The 16500-nt window shown below is 35.5% G+C and overlaps 1 pseudogene; it reads left to right on the top strand.

The window, feature by feature from the left end:
- The window catches only part of LOC107841251, a 33451-nt pseudogene extending 19552 nt beyond the window's left edge, over positions 1–13899 (top strand).
- The last annotated feature ends 2601 nt before the right edge of the window (positions 13900–16500 follow it).

Raw genomic sequence — 16500 nt, 5'->3', positions numbered from 1 at the left:
ATCTACCTAGCACCCCTATAAGTCCACGACAACATATGTAATTCTCCAAAAAGTCTACTACGGCAGCATGTACAAGCCCCTACATATTATGGCAACATCCGTAATGCCCCTAACATGTTACGGCAGCTATGTACACCCCTAGAGACTATAACGGCAGTGAAAAAAATATAGTCAAACGCCCCAACCTCACATCACATTTCACCTCTAAATAATTCTCAATACACTTCACAAAATACATATCCACAGTTAGTCAAAGGCCACAAATTCTACCAAGTTCTCGCTTGTCCCAACACATAGAATGGGCAAAAAAATATATTTTTTATAAAACTGATTTGAAAAGAAAGCATCAAAGTTTAAAATCTCACTTACATCGAATGCACAATTCAAGCACCACCTCCTAGTAAATCAAAATATTCTCCTGAAAACTCAACGTACCTTAAACTGCACCAAAAAGAAGTTTAATATAGTCAATACCCCATTAACGATCATCCCGCAAAATTTAAGAGGAAGACAAATATCAATGTCTACAGTTCAATCGAATTACTCAAATTATGTACTCCTACTATTAAAATGCAATTGCACCACTAATAAGTTTACACAAAGAAATTTTGCACAAGCAGTGAACTAATTGCCAAACTTGAATCTTGATATACCATCTTTTTCAAGACGAATTGTTATTATGCTTCCAATTAAACTTACCAGCAGCCAAATTACAACTAACCGATCATTAACTAGAGTTATTATCCATTTTCGATGAATACTATAGACACCAAAACTACCAAGAATTACTTGACTTTGTAGCATCTTTTAACATCCAACTTTTCTTTATAATTCAACTACTTTACCAAGTCATTGATATTTTTCAAGTCACAATATTGATATGAATTATTCTAATCCTTGCTCCAAATAGAATAAGGATAGGAAGAAAGGAATATGTACTATTTTTTTTTTTCAGAATTCTATGTCGAAGAACTATAAACAAATTTAATACCTTATCGGTGAAAGATACCTGCTAACGTAGCTTAGATTCTCTCTACTTGTCTTTTTTTTTTGTACGTTGTTTTGCTTCCTGTTTTCCAAAGGATAAAGGATCAAATATATAGCCTTAGTACCATGAAACTGAAAAAGGCTCTACACTTGTCCCCTTTTAATTTCTTAATTAATATAAATAATTTGTTATAATTACCAATTAACCTTTAATTAAAAGAAATAAATAAGCTGGCTATTACATTCCCCCTACTTAAAATAACGTTTGTCCTCGAACGGGTTTAGAATAGTACCTGAAATATAAAATAAGTGAGGATATCTTACTCGCATATCCTCCCCGAACTCCCAAGTAGCTTCCTCGGTTGGAAGATTATGCCATAATACCTTTATTGAAGCTATCTTCTTCAACCTCAATTATCGCACTTGCCTATCAAGAATAACTATCGGGCTTTTTGCGTAAGTCAGATTCACATTAAGCTCTATGTCCTCTGGACGGATCTTATGGCTATCATCATGAACATACCATATAAGCAAAGACACGTGAAACAAAGCATGAACTGCAGACAATATCGGAAGTAACGCAATCCTATAACCCACCAATCCAATTTGGTCAAAAATCTCATAACGACCGATGTATCTAGGACTTAGCTTACCCTTCCGGCCAAGCCTCATAACTCCATTCATAGGAGAAACTTTCAGAAATACTTTTTCCCCTTTTGCAAACTCTAAATCACGAACCCTCTTATCTGCATAGGACTTTTTCTGCTTTGTGACATCTTAAGTCAGTCTTGTATCACTGTAACCTTCTCCAATGCTTACTGAACTAAATCTAGACCCAATAACTGCGCTTCACCGGGCTCAAACCAGCCAACTGGTGAATGACACTTGCGACCATATAGAGCCTCGTACGGTGCTATTTGAATGCTTGACTGGTAGCTATTATTATAAGCAAACTCTGCTAAAGGCAACTGGCCATCCCAATGGCTACCAAAGTCAATAGCGCAAGCTCTAAGCATGCCCTCTAAGATCTGAATAACTCGTTCAGACTGTCTATCCGTCTACGGATGAAAAGTTGTACTCAACTCAACTTGCGAACCCAATAATTTCTGGAAAGATCTCTAGAAATTAGTAGTGCATTGTGTACCTCGATCAAATATGATTGATATAGGAACATCAAGAAGCCGAACTATCTCCCGAAGGTAAATTGTCGCTAACTTCTTTGCACTATAAATAACCCGAATTGGTATAAAATAGGCAGATTTTGTATGTTTATCCACTATTACCCAAACTGAGTTGTGCTTATTAGAAGTTTTTGGCAACCCAACCATGATATCCATAGCAATTCTTTCCCACTTCCACTCCAGAATGATTAATTTTTGCATCGTTCCACCAGGTTTTTGATGTCGATACTTAACCTGCTGACAATTTAAACAACTAGTGATATGTTTTAAAATATCAAGCTTCATACCTTTTGACCAGTACAATCCACATAAGTTTTGATACATTTTTATAGAACTAAGGTGGATAGAATATCGCAAGCTATAAGCCTCATCAAGAATTAGCTGCCTCACATCACTCATAATGAGAGCACACAATATTCCATGATGACATAACACACCTTCACCATCAATAGTGAAAGACATAACACCACTATTCAGTACTCGATCTCGAATCCTAACAAGGCAGGGATCATCATATGGGCAAGTCTTAACTTGCCCAAGTAAGAACAACTAAACCACCATAGCCTCACGTAACTTGCCAGGCGCTGTGTGATTAATTCGAACTCTATGATTTGGTAAAGACTGTACATCCATAACTAGAGGTCGTCTTTTGGCAGTAAATCGGGCCAAGCTGCCCATAGACTTCCTATTCAAAGCGTCTGCTAATATATTAGCCTTTCCTGGATGGTACAAGATAATGAGATCATAATCTTTAAGTAACTCTAACCACCGTCGCTGTCTCATATTCAAATTTCTTTGCTTGAATAAGTACTGCAGACTCTTGTGATTAGTATAGATTTCACATGACTCACCATAAATATAATGACACCAGATCTTGAGTGCAAATACGATCGTGGCTAATTCTAAGTCATGAGTTAGATAATTTTTCTCATAGACCTTAAACTATCAAGAAACATATGCCACCTCTTTACCATTCTACATTAAAACACAACCCAATCCAGTTCAAGATTCATCACAATAAATAGTAAAACCTCCCCTTGCCGTAGGTAAAATCAAAATCGGAGCCAAAATCAATGTCGTCTTTAATTTCTGAAAACTTTCTTCTCATTCATCCAACTATTGAAAAACGACACTCTTTTGAGTTAAGCGCATCAATGGAGCAGCTACCTTTAAGAATTCCTCTACAAACCTTCTATAATAATTAGCTAAACCCAAGAAGCTACGTATCTCTGTAACAGTACAACGTCAAGGCCAACCTCGGACTGCTTCAATCTTCTTTGGATCAACATGATCCCATATCTTGACACCACATGCCCCAAAAAGAAAATAGTGCCCAACCAAAACTCACACTTTGAGAACTTGGCATAAAGCTTATGTTCTCTAAGTATCTGCAACACAACTGTTAAGTGTAGTTCATGTTCCACCTCACTTTGAGAGTAAAAAAAAATGTCATCAATGAACAAAATTAAAAAAATGGTCTAAATATGGCTTTAATACCCTGTTTATAAGGTCTATAAATGTTGCAGGTGCATTGGTCAATCCAAAAGACATCATTAAAAATTAAAAATTCCCAAACATGGTCTGAAAAGCTGTCTTAGTTATATCTTTGGCCTTGACTCTAAGCTGATGATAACCCGATCTCAAGTCAATTTTAGAAAAGTGAGTAGCACCCTGCTACTGATCGAATAAATTATAAATTTGGGGGAAAGGATACTTATTCTTGATTATCACCTTATTTAATTGCCTATAGTCAATGCACATTCTCATTTTGCCATCTTTCTTTTTACAAATAACATGGGAGTACCCCAAGGTGACACACTATCCCTGATGAATGCCTTATCAAGCAATTCCTGAAGTTGAACCTTCAATTCCCTCAACTCAGCAGGAGCCATACGGGAAGGTGGAATAGAGATAGGTTGAGTCCCTAACACTAAATCAATGCTGAACTCAATTTCTCTCATCGAAGGTAGCCCGGGAAAATCATCTGAAAACACATCAATAAAATCCCGAACAATGGAATAATATTTATAGAAACTTTCTTAGCATGAGTGTCATGAATGAAAGAAATAAAACCCAAACAACCATGGTTAATCATTCGACGAGCTTTTACATAGGATATTATCTTCTCTTGAGTCATAGAAGTTATACCTTTCCACACTAAAGGTGGTTCTCCAGGAATATCAAAATGTATAAGGTTATCATAAAAATCAACCAAAGCGTAACATGATGCCAACCAATTCATACCCATAACACATCAAAATCAGTCATTGGCAACAAAAATAGATCAACTATAGTGTCCTTACCCTGAATAGATATCACATAATCTCTATAAAATCTATCCACTGATAAGGTCTCCCCCACTAGGGTCGTAATAATATATGGCTCAACAAGAGTCTCAATCCTTTTCTCTAAGAATAAATAAAAAGATGGGTACACATATGAATACGTAGGACCAGGATCAAGAAGAGAGCAAGCCTCATGAGAGTTTACAATGATAATACCTATGACTACTACATTAGATGCCTCGATGTCCTGTCTAGCCATAGCAAATAATTTTGGTGGTCCACCTGCTATCTGAGAACCTTGAGCACCCTGTCCACCCTATCCAGAAGCACCTTGTGAAGCGATCGTAGATGGCTGAGTGTGAGCATCCATACCTACAACAACTCTGTGCACCTGAGGAGTAACTTGACTAGATCCAGAATCTCCCTTAAGACAAAACTTAGCAATGTGCCCCCTTTCACCACAAGTATAACAAGGATTGTCAACTCCTAAACAATGTCCACTATGATTCCTGTAATAATTAGAACATTTTGAACGCTGACCAGACTAAAATAAAATCGTTACCATTCCTCTGTGTCTGCTATTGTTGTCTTTATCTAGCTGGATAACTATTCCTTAAAGATTGGCCCACTGACTCAATCTGTGTAGGCCTAGACTATCCTCGATCAACACCACTCTTGTTCCCAGATGGAGCACCACTAAACCCACCTGAGTTATGTGTTTTCTAATTTTCTCAATTAATCTTTTCCATCTCATAATAAGACTCGAAATGGAGAGCAATGTCAAAAACCTCAAAATAGGATCCATTACGCATATCGCGTATCACTGGACTACGATAACGAGCCTTAAGTCCATCCATAAATAATCTTACTTTATTCCTATGATCTACAACTAAAGATGGAACATACCTGGATAACTCAGTAAACTTAGCTTCGTACTTAGTGACTATCATTGATCCCTATTGTAACTTATTAAACTGGCATCTCATGTTATCTTGTTTGCTCAAAGGAATAAATCTATCCAAGAACATACCTAAAAACTCTGATCAAGTGATTGGTGGTAGCCTTGCTTGTTTTCCCCTTAAAATAGAAGTCCACCAAGCCTTTGGAGACCCTGAGAATAGAAAAGTAGTAAATTCTACACCACGAGTCTCCTTCAGTCACAAAGTAGTCAGTATTTTCTCGCAGCGATCTAAAAACTTTTGAGGCTTAACAAAAAATGGTGTAGCTTCAAACTCCGGTGGCTTAAGATCCATGAAATTCTTCAGATCCTTGGGTTGCCTTATAGCTGCAATCGAATGATCAATTGGTAGAGATGCCTTATAGGTTTCAACATTCAACTAAACTTATGCTTACATCTGTGAAGTAGCCTAAGGAGCTGGAGTTCGACCATATTCTTACCACTACGTCTACAGGTAATGTAATAGTAGGTGCAACAACTGGCACTGCAGCTGGAGTATCTCGATCAACCTGGTCCTGCGCTTGCTAAGAAGCCACATCTTGGGGCTAGCCCCCATTCTCAACTACAAACTGAGCACCTGTATGCATCCTAGTTGGCGGACTAGTGGGATAAGACCCAACTCGACCACCACCATGGGTAGCATCCTTTCCAGCACCATGTCTAGCAGTTGCATTAAATCGACTAGCGAAAAAAGAACCACGTCTTTTAACCATCTGCAAAACAATATTTAAAGGTTAGACTTGATTCAAATCAATGCATGAATAATGAATAAAAAGGGAAAACTTCCTAGATATTTCGTAGCCTCAAGTTCATAAGCATGGCTCCTACATACCCATGAACAAAAAGCTACTAAACACTGCTTCATGACCTGGGACCTAAAGCCTTAGCTTTGATACCAACTTTGTCACATCCCAAAATAAACCCTAGGCATGACTTGCTCCCGACAACACCACTTTCCTGGAGAACCAATTTTTTATACATTCACAATATATACAAACACTGAGATGAAAACATAAACAACTCACAACTCCACATGCACGAAATCATCATTAACGCAGAGTAATTATCCAATAAGATACAACATAGCAATTTATGAAAATGACAATAGTTTAGATAAGAAATATCTAACCAAAGTCCCACACTAAGTTCACGGAGCATCTAAGCAGAGTTACATGAGTTCAATTTTTGGGTATACAAACCCAACGAAAGGAAATATAGGCTAAAAATAACTAAAGATGAATAATTGCCTTTACGAACAATGTGAAGGCTCACCTCAGCGACAGAATCCACATGAAAAGACAGTCAGCCACAAGCCTTTCTCTCCACAACCGTATCTACAGGAATGCAAGTAAGGAGTGAGCTATATAAATATAACCCAGTAAGATCCTCGAACCGCTAATTTAACACCCTTGGAACAAGTGTTACAAAATACAAGGCAAAGCAAAAAACACAAATAATATGTACATAACATCTCTCATAAGGTAATGTTAATAAGACCTAAAAGGAAGTACAAAAATGTCACTTTATATCTCAACTCAATCCACTCTCATCACTTGTCATAAATGGCATTGAATTTGATCGTCCTTGCACCCCGACAAGTCCATGATAGCATATGTAATACCCAAAAAAGTCTACTATGTCAGCATGTAAAAGCCCCTAATATATTACAGCAGCATCCGTAATGCCCCTAACATATTATGACAGCTATGTACGCCCTTAGAGACTATAAGGGCAGCGAAGAAAATACATTCAAACTCCCCAACCTTACCTTACATTTCACCTCTAAATAATTTTTAATACACTTCACAAAATACATATCCAAAGTTAGTCAGAGGCCACAAATTTTACCAAGTTCATGCTTGTCCCAACACATGAGCTGGGCAGAAAAATATTAGTTTTATTAAATAGATTTGAAAAGCAAGCATCAAAGTTTAAAGTCTCACTTACTTCGAATGCTCAATTCAAGCACCACCTCCTAGTAAATCAAAATATGCTCCCAAAAACTCAAAGCACCTTAAACTACACCAAAAAGGGGTTTAATATAGTCAATACCCCATCAAGATCATCCAACAAAATTTAAGAGAAAGGCAAATATCAAAGTCTATCACTCAATCAAATTACTCAAATTATGTACTCCTACCATTAAAATGCAATTGCACCATCAGTAAGTTGACACAAAGAAATTTCGCGTAAGCAGTGAACTAATTGAAAAACTTGAGTCTTGATATGCCATCTTTTTCAAGACATACTGTTATTATGGTTCCAATTAAACCTACCAGAAGCCAAATTACAACTAGCCAATCATTAACTAGAGTTGTGATCCATTTTCAATGAATACTATAGATACCAAAACTGCCAAGAATTATGTGACTTTGTAGCATCTTTTTACATCCAAATTTTCTATATAATTCAACTACTTCACCAAGTCATTGATATTTTCCAAGTTACAATATTGATATGAATTATTCTAATCCTTGCTCCAAATAGAATAAGGGTAGGAAGAAAGGAATATGTACTGTTTTTTTTTTTTTCAGAATTCTATGCCAAAAAACTATAAATAAATTTCATACCTTTTCAGTGAAAGATGCCTACCAATGTAGCTTAGATACTCTCTGATGATCTCTTTTCATTTTTTTTGTATGCAGTTTTGCTTCGTGTTTTCCCAAGGATAAAAGATCATGTATATAGCCCTAGTACCGTGAAACTAAAAATGGCTCTTGACTTGTCCCCTTTTAATTTCTTAATTAATATTAATAATTGGTTATAATTACCAATTAACCCTTCTTTAAAAGGAAATTATAAGCTGGCTATTATAATCCAATCTTGTTACTCTTCCATCTAAGAAGCTCCGATAGAATTCCGCTTATGATGGTCAATTACATTTCTTGTGTCTTGGATTATTGTTTAATCAAACCTTTTACCTCTAATCCCATATGATGAAAGATAAGCAATGCCTAGCATTCAGATTTTCTCTGATTTGCTTACTTTGCTATTGGAAAGTAAAGGCTTTTTCATAGGAATTTGATGGTGTTTCTTGAAATTAACTTCTTAACATTATAAATGTGATGTAAAGCCTCTTTACTTTATCTTTTTCTCCTGTTCCATTGTCTTCATATTTTATGTATACCATTTGTATTTGTTTTCGTAACATGCATATCTGTATATGATCTACTCTTCCACTTATTGGTCATTCTAAACCTTGTGTACTGACAGATATAACTACTGCAGAAGCTGAATTACCAATTACCCATCCCATTTGGTTGGGTTTGGTTTTAAATTTATTGGTTTTCTACTATGGGATAATGAATTCCTCTGAAAGGTTGTTAGGTTTTGAGTTTGTTGAAGTCTATCCACACCACGTTCTTCATCTTAGTTGATTATGCTCTCTTTTCTTTAGGGCATGCCATTAGGCTAAGCAGGTTTTTGATGAAACAATATCAGAGATGGATACGCTCAATGAGGACAACTACAACGATGGCAACTTCTAAGGGACAATCTCACTTTGTGAACTGCTTACATTCCAGAGGATGCAGGTATATGTGCAAGTCTTGTTCTCAAGGTTATTTTGGTGCTTGCATAATCCTCGTAGCTGGTCATTAACTTTCTATCAGATCTTTTCTCCTCGTAGTTACTAGAGTTAACTTGATTGGTCATGGTGCTAAATTTTCGTATTAGGTTATTACAAATGATAGGCAACTTTATTTGTTCATTTCTCCCACCTCTTAGATGGCATTTGATGCGGAGTTAAAATACTGGGAAGCAAATATAGAAGTTTTAGACATCCATCCTTGTTTGATGGGAGAAGGGATGAATCAGTTTTGATGGGAGAAGGGATGAATCAGTCTTGGAGATTACAGATAGTTGGAAGATTCCTTTTCTTGTTTGTTCAATGGTTTATCAGGCATTGAATTATCATTAAGGATCTATGAAAATCTGCCTTACATTCTTTTTGTTCCACTTCCTGATTTAGGGTGAGGTTCAAATCATTTGCATTAGCAGATAAAGGCTTTTGACCTTCTTGAAATAATGGGTTGTAATCTTTAAGCATCCGAATAATTCCGACAGATGCTCCTACTTGTATTTAATGCCTTGAGATGGGAAAATTGACATTTCTAGTTACACACGCCCTTCAAAGAACTCTCATTTCCAGTCAATATAGTATTCAATTGAAGTTTGATTGTTACATTCATGGAGTGGTTCATTAATAATTTCAACTTGTTCTAAGTAGACATTCATGGAGTGAATATTAATGAAGTTTCCCCACTCATTCAACTGAAGTACAAGGAAAAAGTGATCATTCAAAAACTTCATTAAGGCCATATAGACATTAGTGTGGTTATATATTCAATACAGTTGAAAGGCTATAACAAAGATCCTCCATGACACTAGAATAATGCAATTGTATCGAATATATATCATTCTTATAAGAGAAAACTAAACTTTCTGATTTACATATTATTCATGTCAAAATCTCTTTTTTCCTGCCTGAATAGAAGAGTCTCAAAAGGGTGATGCTGCTAACAGAGTGGATGGAGGTGAGGATGTGGAGGTGGGTTCTTCATACATCTATCTGTTTTAGAATTTATGAAATTTCCCTACTCCTTCTAAACCACATATTTTGGTGCACTCTTTCAGTGATGAGCCTATCGAGTAGAACGTACCATGCATACTTGGTTAAAGGAAGGCGGGTGAAACATCCAGTGGATTGTTTGTAAAGTGATAATAGATAACTGTAATGTACGCATAAAAGAAAATAGATAGTACTTGTTTATTGGGGGCATCTTGTTGGAGATTGTTTTCACAGTAGTTGGATGAAATGCATATCGTTTGATTTGCATCCCATTGTCATTTCCATCACCTGTAGCTAGTTTTTCACTCTATAAATGATTGTCTTATTTACATAGTTTTTCTAAGGTGTGTTTAAACAAAAAATTTGACAAGTAAAGTTGTCCTTAGGGAGTATAACCACAAATTATGATTTGATTGTATTCGCATTCTTCACTTTTATTCTGAGATAATACTTGTAAATCAAGTAATTGCAGACTGAAAATCTAAACATTACTATGAATAATCAAGGACAAGATTCACTTCAGGCTTGAGACCAATTTGTTTTTGCTTATCGATTGCACCACAATTAGGATAGTCTAGCCATCACTAATATCCCCAATTATCAATCAAACAATTATGCATCAAACAAACTAGTCAAGGTCAGTTATATCTATTTTGTTCTTTTTACGAATATTTATTTCAGTACAGGTAATAATCTTATGCCACGAATATTGACGTTACCTTATTTAGTGTCACAAAATCAGATACTGATTATCACAAAATCATGAATCTGATCCCCTTAAATCTGCAATCCTTAAATCAGGGATCTCCGCTGTCATTAGGCTAGTAACTAGGAGACAATTAGGACTCCTTTCTCTGTATAAATACACTGTAGGTTCATTGCTATGTACACAACAATATTGAATAATTCTTTCATCTATATTGTTCCAGTTTTCTTCCTCTTTTTAACTTGGTATCAAGAACCTTAGTTTTTAATATTCAGTTTTTTATTCCAAAAAATCCGTTTGATTTATCTTGGGCTCGGATTCTTTATTCACATCTATTACTCTAGTTGTAATCTTTGCATTTGTTTGTTGATTCCCTCCGACTCCAATTATGTTTTCTTCAATCAGAATGGATTCACAAGATATCTTGTCAATCAAACTCAACGGACATAACTTTCCAATCTAGAAGTTCCATTTCAGGGCTTTCATTAGAGGCAAAGGACTCTTTTTAATTTTAGATGGCTCAAAGGCTATACCTACAGAAGACAAAGAAAAAGAAGTTTAGGAAGCTAATAACGGAAAAACCATAACATGGCTTGTCAATTTCATTTCTGCTGATAGCTATGGAACTGACATCTTTTGAGAAAGCATCTGAAATATGGAGTCATCTACATACTCTCGGTAACCAATAAAATATGGCTTGAGAATTTGAATTAGAAAGGCTACTCGCAAAATCGACACAAGGTGAGAAAAATTTTAGGTGATTTTATTTGGGATTACTCAGGTTATGGGTAGAGCAATATCAATATTTTGTTACCTCAATTAGTTCCTGGACTAAAGGACTTCATGAATACCATGAAGAGGACAAGGACTTTCCAATTTCTTTTGAAACTTAGGTCTGAGTTTTAGCCTTTACGTGACAGCATTCTCAACAGATAAAAAGTACCAGCTTTAGATGTGGTGGTTTTTGAAGTACTTTGAGAAGAAACTCGGTTAGGTTCTCAAGCCTCTATGGGAAATTCCCTTTTTGTGGACACTGCCATGGCCGCATACAGAAGCTCTTCCTCGGGCAACTCTAGAAAACCAGTTCAATGCTATCATTACAAAGAAATAGGGCATATCATTTCTCATTGCAAGAAACGAAATTATTGTAATTATTTTAAGAAGGATGGTCACATTATTCTGGAATATCGTAAGGAATTTGGATCAGTAAAATTCTCAACTCATCATAAAGCTTTTCCCGCGATGACAAGGGATGTGGGTACACAACACACTCCAGAAACAAAAAATGCACCATAATTATTTGATTGCAATGATATTTATAAGATGATACAAGATTCATTAGAGGCTGCTCTCCCTAATGCAACCTCTACAGCTCTGACCACTACACATCCCGGTAAGAATAAGATTTTGAATTCAATGGTATGGCATATTGATTCTATTGCATCTAACCACATGACAGGAAACCAAAAAATATTTTCTAATCTATCTAAAACACGTTTCATACATGAAATTATTACTACAAATGACTATGTTTTATCTGCATCAGGTATGGGTTCCATTAAACCATTTTCAGAAGTTCTTTGTGTACCGAAACTTACTACGAATCTTTTATCCGTTGGACAACTTGAAGAACAAAATTTTTTGGTTATTTTTTTCTCTAATTGTTGTATTATTCAGAACATATTGACAGGAAAAACGATGGCCAGAGGGAGTAAGGTTGGCAGGCTATTTCTTCTTCAATCTCCGAACACAAAAATTCATTATTTTTTTTTTTAGCTTCAAATAAAGATATTGAGTTTTTTTAAATAAAACATGGACTTTATGGCATCTTCGTTTAGGTTAGCCACATGCTCGCATTTAAATTTCATGTTGAAATCCTGTAATTTGTTGGGTAAAGACTCACTAATTTTTCTATCTAAATTACCTTGTGAAAGCTGTGCAAAATCAAAGAGTCATAAACTTCCTTTTTAATTAAGCAATACTACTTATTCTACTCCATTTCATTTAATTCATAGCTTGTACGATTTACAAGTATTTTATCTTGTTCATCAATCAAGCATCTAATTACACATGGGTTTTCTTTTTGAAACACAAATCTGAGGTACCAAACATTGTCAAAAAGTCTTATAACCTCATCGAAGTGGAATTTGAAAAAAAGATCATGATTTTTCATTCAGATTCGCGAGGAGAGTACATAAATTCAAACCTTGCAAGTTTCTTTCAAAAAAAGGCATTATTTACCAATATTCTTGCCCCTATACACCGGAACAAAATGGTATGATGGAACGTAAGAATAGACATGTTATTGAAACTTCCTTAGCTCTTCTTGATACATAAAATATTATAAAAACATTTTGGGTTGAAGAAATCCAAATGACCATTTATCTTATAAATAGACAATCATCGACTGCTATCAAACAAAATTGCCCTTATTTTGTCCTTTTTAAAAAATTGTCCGACTATTCGCACCTTAAAGTATTTGGTTGTGTATGTTTTGTTCTTCTTTCTGACCATGAACACCATAAATTATCCTCAAAAGCTGCTAAATGTACTTTTTTGGGGTACAATGATATCCAAAAAGGGTACTTGTGTTATGATTCAATACATCGCTTATTGAGAATATCTCGACATGTTATATTCTTTGAAAATTCTTTTACTTATACTAGTAAAGACTCACAATTGTCTACTGTATCCTTTTTGAAGAATTCACGACTCATGATTCTGGTTTCCATAATAACCTAGCCGCTGGTTCATCGCCAAACTTGTCTTCTGCCACAACAAGTACTACTTATGACTTCGATCCTTTTTTTGATAATGATATTACTTTGATGAATACTAACTCTTTTCCTAACCAAGATGACTATCATAATGTTTCTTTAAATCACAATAATCAATCTCCACCTCCTCAAAATATCATTGACCCTATTAGACACTCATCTAATCATGCTCCTCCTCTAAGCTAATATGGATATTCTACAGGTGAATATGGTCAATCATATACCTTACTAACAACCTTGAATTCTATAGTTGTACCAAATACTTATATGCAGGCTAGTGGTCAGAAGTGTTGGGAAGATGCAATATGTAAAGAACTAGTATCCCTTAAGGAGAATGATACATGGGATATGGTGGATATACCTACAAATGCAACAATTATTGGAAGAGGATTGCTGTACTCATTCAAGATGAAAGCTGATGGATCCGTAGATTGATATAAGGCAAGATTTGTAGCTCAAGGGTACAAGTAGGAGTATGGAATCGACTACGAAGAAACCTTTTCTCTAGTAGCCAAGATGATGACATTACATATATTGCTTGCGTTAGCATCAATAAGAAGTTGGAAGTTACACAAACTAGACGTCAAGGATACGTTCCTACATGGATACTTGCAAGAAGTGATCTACATGAATTCACCACCAGGTTACAAACATTCTAGTCCAAATCAAGTGTGTCGTCTTAAAAAATTTCTCTATGGATTAATTCAGGATCCTCACTCATGGTTTGAAAAATTCTGAACTACAATCCTTAGTGCTGGTTTTTCTCAGAGTAGCTCAGATTATTCATTATTCCTACGTCAGTCTGACTTAGGTATTACTATCCTCCTTTTTTATGTAGATGACATGATTATTACAGGAACAATGAGGTTGGAATCTCTTATTTGAAACCTATTACACTCCTCATTCAAGATGAAGGACCTTGGAAAACTAACATATTTTTTGGGTTTGGAGATAAGTTATGGTGTTGAAGGCATAAAATTGAGTCAGCAAAAATATACAGAAGATATTGTTAAGTCAGTTAATCTAACTAATCATAAGAAGGTTCATACTTCAATGGAAGCAAATACTAAATACAAAATAGAGGAAGGAGAGTTTTTTAGAAATCAAACTCTGTATTGATGCCTAGTTGGATCACTTATATACCTTACTATGAGTCATCCTGATATCTATTATGCAGTGCAGGTGTTAATCCAGTTTGTTACGAAGCCCTACAAGATTCACTACTCAGCTTTGCTCAGGGTTGTTATATATATAAAAGGCACAGTGAATCAAAGTCTTTTATTTCCATTATCTTCATTGCTGGACATAGTGGGATACGCTGATGCGGATTAGGCAGGATGCCCTGATTCAAGACAATCCACTACAGACTGGTACATGATGCTTGGATCATGTATGATCTCTTGGAAGTGCAAGAAGCAATCTTGAACTTCAAAGTCATCCACAGAAGTAGAGTATAGAAGTATGTCAACTGCGTGTGCTGAAATCATTTGGCTACGGAGGCTATTATCAGAACTTGGCATAAAAATGGAAGGTTCAACTGTAACACCTCAAAAACGGGTCCCGAGATGTCACATGATGCTTAAGGCTACAAGTAGCCCCAAGCTAACCCTTTCAGCCTGCTACCTCATATAAAACTTACTTAGAGATGAATAAAACAAATCACTGGTACTGCCATATCAAATCATAAGAAATATGAAGAAAATACTCTGTCCAAACATTCACAATACTGAAAATCTCCACATACTAACAACCCGATAACTAGTCTGACAAGCCTCTACTACTCAACTAAACTAGAGAGCCATTGGTACAGACCCCCAACTGACTCATACTCGACTAAAGAGAAACATAAATCATCAACTGAAAACACTAAAATATCTAAAAAGAGGTCCTTGAACCATGAGGACTCACCACTGTAAAGATGCAGATAAAGGTACTCGAGATTACTGACGTTGGTGGGACTGAGCACCTGAACCTACATTATAAGGAAATGTAGCACACAAAAAGGCATGTATATTAGTACCTTGGGAATGTACTGAGTATATGGGGGTTTATGCAATTAAATAATCAATGTCATAAATCTTTATAACAAGCATGCTTGCAATTGTAAATGACTCACATAGCTTGAATAAAACTAAAGTTTGAATCTCATAAATCATAAGTAAGGAAGCATGTAATATAAAATCACGTGATTCATTACACTTTATTATAAATCTGTATTCTTTCTTTGTTCTCAAACTTGTAAACTAGAGGAAATCTTAAAAACATCAACTTTCAGGACATATGCTTTAATCTTACGAAAGCAAGAGACTTCTTGGGAATTTAAAATAATGACTCTTGAGAATCTTAGAAATCTTAGGAACATAGTTTTCAAAATACTTGTACCTTCAAACTGATGCTTTTAGCTTTAGGTGGGTAAAACTTCTTTAAAACTCAAGAACTTGGTACTTCAAGAACTTTAAGACTTAAGACTCTAGGAAACTTGGGAGACTTTGGGAGTTTCTTCTAACTGACATAAACTATGTGAGCTACATGGAGTCCAACGTCTTGCCCACGTTGGGGAGAGTTGTTGTATCCTTTCCATCAGAGTAGAGCCTTTACTTTTAGTGATCACTAGCTTAACCTACTTGAGGTAAATTAAAAACCTACGGGGGCACGTAGTTCTAGGGCATGAAACCTTGGAATCAAGCCCAACTCGGTGCTAAATACTACTCCCTTACTTAAGCTCAATACTTTAGGAAAAATCCACCTTAAACAGTTCAACAATAGGAATGAGAGCCAATAATGCTTTCTTTTAACTTAATTTAAATAGTGTGGATTCCTTTCTTAGCTTAGGATCAAAATCTACTATTTTCTTGAAACTTTGATAGACTATTACCAATAAGCTTTAAAACTTCAATAGCATGGAAATATCAATACCATTCTTGAAATGCTATTGCACATGTAAAATTTCATTCTTTAACCTTAAAGTGTGTATAATATTCAAGAAAACTCATTTCCAAAGTAGAGAGTAATTCATGACTTCAACCTTAAGAGTAT

Source organism: Capsicum annuum, chromosome 9, assembly GCF_002878395.1.
Source record: "Capsicum annuum cultivar UCD-10X-F1 chromosome 9, UCD10Xv1.1, whole genome shotgun sequence".
In the NCBI taxonomy this organism is placed as follows: Eukaryota; Viridiplantae; Streptophyta; class Magnoliopsida; order Solanales; family Solanaceae; genus Capsicum; species Capsicum annuum.
This window is presented reverse-complemented; position numbering and strand designations above follow the sequence as displayed.